The following is a 4020-nucleotide window of genomic DNA, read 5'->3' on the forward strand; positions in this document are numbered from 1 at the left end:
GCACATGATAAGGAGAAGCGGGAAACGAGTGAAAATATTTACTACAATAAATGTTCAACAAGAAAATTAGGTACAAGTAAAAAAAGTACTCAGTCTGCACGGTCTGCACAGTCTGCAGTCTGCAGTCTACATGGTCTGCGTTTCAACATGACCGCCAGCAGAGCACCGTAAGCCTGCTCATGACTTTTGGTCGAGCCCAGGAATCTCCAGAGTGACAGGTAACAAGAAGGATATGTTTCGAAAACGCCCCACTATTAGAACATATGTTAACCACCTGACGCAAATATTCGAGAAAACAAAAACCGAAGTGTATTTAGAATTCAAAATGAAGTATTGAGAGGTTAAATGCGACAGAGAGCTTTAAGAGATGTAAGCCGTTCTTTGTCATTGCCCCAAGGAGCCAAGACAAAGTTACTTGTTGCTGTCGACTCCACGTCAAAACCGCATGTTGTTTCAGACGTGCATGGAATTCTGAAAGCAAGTCTTGGCTACAAAAGGAGAAAGCGTTTATCTTTTCTGTTTTAGGACATTTAGATGACTCTATCAAACAAACACTATGTGCTAAGCCAGAAGGGCAGGATTACCATTTATTCAATTGTTCGAATAGATAGTGTGAAGAGTGTGGAGTCACTAAATTTAATCTGATGAAAGAAGAAGAGGATGTAGGCCCTGAAGCTCCCACAGTAAACTTGTAAAAGTTTGAGTATGTTAATGTTGGCCAAACACAAGGCAGGAGAGAAAAGAGAAACCTCCAACTAGTCAGAAAAGAAACTCCTCCTGGTGCCATGTATAACACCTGTAAAATGCTCCTCAATGAGTTTTTATCCCACCAGTTTCGAGCAACCTGGTAAAGCAAAGAAATGGAAGAGTGCGTGGAACATCTTCCTAAGAATCACGTATGCTGCATTTATGACTATTCAGAGAACTAGAGCTACACAAGTCAAGATCAGGTACAATCTCAGTACTACTCACAGATGCAGGCCTCCATACGTGTTACCATCTTACACTGGGATGCCCTTGAAACTGTAGATGGAGTTGAGAGCACCGTGGACAATCCATCAATCATAACCGAGCAAATCTTTGTCATTTCGCCCGATACCAAGCATAACCACCACCCTCTCCATCAAGTTAGGGAACTGGTCGCTGGGTACTTATAGTAAATCGACTCTTTTGAAGTCGTGCATGAATGGACTGATAGCTGCTCTGCACAGTATAAATGTAGACACTGTATGGGAGATGTTTCTTTCTCAGTCTCTGGTTTCAAAACTATTTGAAACTACTTTGAAACATCGCATGCCAAAGGTTCCCGAGATGATGTCAGAGCAAATTTAAAGCATAAAGCGGATTTGGCAGTTATAAAGAGGCAGGAGGTCATTCAGAAGGTGAAAGATCTTTTCAAGTTTGCTGAAAAAATCTGAAAACCCCAGCCCCTTCTCGTTATCAGTCAAAAAGTGTACATCTAAAGAGAATAATTTTTTCTATGTAGAGCAAGTAAACAGAGATCGTTGCAGAAGGTACTTCAAAGAAGTAAAAGGGAATCGCGCAATACACAGTGTGCCATCTGGAACTACTTCATGCTGTATCCAAACACGACAAGTGTCTTGGTATTGTGAAAACTGTATTGAAGAGGAGTACGAGGCCAGTAAGAACTCTGATTACGTTTCTGCTTGGCAGATGGTGCAACTGGAATCAGAAATCCTACAACAAGCCAGAGTGACTAGATCAGAAGCAGTTGGAAATCTTAGCTCTATTAAGGACCTCCTGACAAAAGACGCTGTTGTGGCCATTGCCTCCGGAGATCCCGGGGAGGATTATTATCTTCTAAAAATCACTGGAAATGGCCAGAAATACGAGTTAAAGATGATTAGGGCATGCAATTTGCAGGAGGCGCTGAAATAGTGAGAGGTCACTTCTTTGTAAGACGGGGAGATGAATCATCCTCTTTGCAATTCCTATCATTTGGAAAAAGGAAAGCCTGCAATTGTATACGCCGCTCTCTCTCTCTCTCTCTTTTGTATGTAGAAGCTTGATAAAAGACTGAAAGCCGTCACTGAGGAGGAAAGGGATGGTGACCTGTTTTCAGCCCTTCATGTAAGCCTTGTGTCTTCAGATGAGTCTGACACGGAAGATAATTCCTTGAGAACCAGGCCTCTGTCTTGGAGAACAGAGAATGTGAACAACTTTTTTAAACTTTTGGATGGAAGAGCGAAGGCAGCAATGACCTCCCAACAAAGGAGACAATCAGTTAGTCGAAGACAAGGTGTTGCCAGTGAAAGAGGGACAGACACTGTCCCAGAACATTTGAAATGGGCTGTGTGCAATTCCCCATAAGTCAGTAAATAAGTAAATAGGGAGCGTTTCTTAAAAAGTTGGTGCAGCCTTTAAAGGTTAAGTTGAAGTAACTATATCAAGTAGACTGAAGAGTAAAATGTAACAGCTCAGTCTTATTGATGTAGGCATAATTTATTTCAAAAAGAAATATGATTTTTAATTATTGTTATATTACTCAATCTGCAATCTTTGATTTCCTTAAGCAAATTTGTTTCCAAAAAATGAATTGTGAACAGCTTCTATTCTTTAAATGTAAATAATAATTTTTTGCATCTTAGGAATTAACGGCATAATGTTTGTTACCCAGTATTCAGTTTGGTGTCAAAATTGATGTGCATCAGAACCATCAGTTCAAATCACAAACATCTTGTTTCTGTATAGTTACATTTACACATAGCTTTAAAAGGTTCTTTAATACACTTTATTGTCACTTAATTATAAGGTATTAATGAAAGAACTAGATTTTGTTGGACTTTAGAATGTTTTTTTTTGTTTTTGCACCTCGCATAGAGTTCAGCCTGAGAGTTCTCAATGGAGAATGTTAGCAATGTTTTTCTTTTGTGTAAGCTAGGTTATAATTTTGAAGACCACATCTTCTGACAAATTCATTTACAGAATTAGACTGCGAGCACTGTAACACTAAGGGTATGATATGTATGCAATGCCATGTAAATAAATGTTCAGAATTAACAGTTCATATATTGGTTCTTTTCATCTGTGCACTCTTTATATATAAGTAAGTCAGAAGGAAACATTTTACTCCCTACACGATAACTATACCTTGAGTTTTACACGCATTTACAAACAGTAATAACCAGAGGACCTCAATTGCGGGGTGGGAATTACGGAAAAGCTATGACATACAAGATATTTTCCCTGTCTGAATTAAATTAATACTGAACGTTACAACACCATTGAAAACACGGGAGGAAAAAGCAAATTGTTCAAACAAAAGCAATTTCCAAAGGAGGTATAACGGGAAACGCGGGAAAATTTTGCGTTTTCCTCACTTCACACAAATTTTCTGTACTTGAGAACGCTAGAAAACTAGTAGAAAACGACCGCTAACGCTGGAATACAATGTGTTTTCCATGCCTGAACTGATCAGTGAATGCTGGAAAACGCAAGTTTTCTTGAATTTACTTTAATTCACTGTCACGGAAAATGAAAGAAAACGCAAGAAAACTGCTTGCAAAAGTCGGAATAACGCGCAGTTTTCCTAATGGTAAGCGATCGGTAAACGCTGGAATACGTGCGATTTTCCTGGATTCAGCGGTATTCACGGTTTCGGAAAACGTCCGCAAAAGGCAGGATTTCACTCGTTAACTGCGGTGAACTCGAGGTTTTCCCGTCTGAAAACTCAGGGTAAATGCCGCAATACAAGACGTTCACCGAGTGTTAACCGATCGGTGAACGTCAGCAAACGCACGTTTACCGGCGTTCACTGAATCGGAAAACTCATGGATAATGGAACAAATACTCGAATTAACCGGAGTGAAAACGTTTGGAAAAGGAAGGATTTTCCGCTTGGTGAATCTCAGAAAATGCGGGTAAATTGCGCATCCTTCGTTAATTCACGGCGCGTTTTCTCAGTGGGAAAATGCCACTTTTTCTGCCGTGTTATATCTGCCCAGCACTAAGGGGGTCAGGTCAGAAACAACACAGAGGTCATTCAGCTACCTGAGGAAC

General features: G+C 40.0%; 1 pseudogene; it reads left to right on the forward strand.

Moving 5' to 3' along the window:
* Positions 1–627: 627 nt before the first annotated feature.
* LOC140929448 (uncharacterized) lies at positions 628–1989 on the forward strand (annotated as a pseudogene).
* The last annotated feature ends 2031 nt before the right edge of the window (positions 1990–4020 follow it).

This window comes from Porites lutea, chromosome 3, assembly GCF_958299795.1.
Source record: "Porites lutea chromosome 3, jaPorLute2.1, whole genome shotgun sequence".
NCBI classification, from domain to species: Eukaryota; Metazoa; Cnidaria; class Anthozoa; order Scleractinia; family Poritidae; genus Porites; species Porites lutea.